We start from the raw sequence: 543 nt of genomic DNA, 5'->3' as shown, positions 1-543 counted from the left end.
ACAAAAACAGAATCTGCACTACAGAAAGGAGAAAACAGAGTTCTGAAGAAGTTCTGAAACGTTGACTCAAATTCTCTGCCCACGAATGCTTCCAGATCTGCTGAGTTTTTTTTTCCTGCAATTTATATTTCGCTTGCAAATGAACGTTTATTTTACCTATTGGAATGAAACAACCAAAATCACCATGTACCAAATTTAACACTTTAGAAATCTGTGAAGTGATTGGATTCAAACAAACCCAGCAATAATTCATTAATCCACAGCTCGACTGGCCACGGAAAGCGACCTGAAAAGATAAACGGCATAAGAGACTTGCCAGTAGTCATGGCCGAGTGGTTAAGGCAATGTACTTAAAATCGATTGGGGCGTTCCTGCGCAGATTCTAATCCCACCGACTACGCGGGAAAGCTGAGAGCAAATGCAAAGGCCGTTTGCTCCCTCCATTCTGCTTGCGACAGGAATCAAAGCAGCGAGAGCAATATTTTTCACTTAGATAGCCAATGGTGGGAAAAGGCAACTCACTGCCTGTCATGGTAGAACAAG

This window comes from Rhincodon typus, unplaced genomic scaffold (genome assembly GCF_021869965.1).
Source record: "Rhincodon typus isolate 14 unplaced genomic scaffold, sRhiTyp1.1 hic_rhity00000091, whole genome shotgun sequence".
In the NCBI taxonomy this organism is placed as follows: Eukaryota; Metazoa; Chordata; class Chondrichthyes; order Orectolobiformes; family Rhincodontidae; genus Rhincodon; species Rhincodon typus.
The sequence above is the reverse complement of the archived record's forward strand: the minus strand, read 5'-3'. Positions refer to the sequence as shown.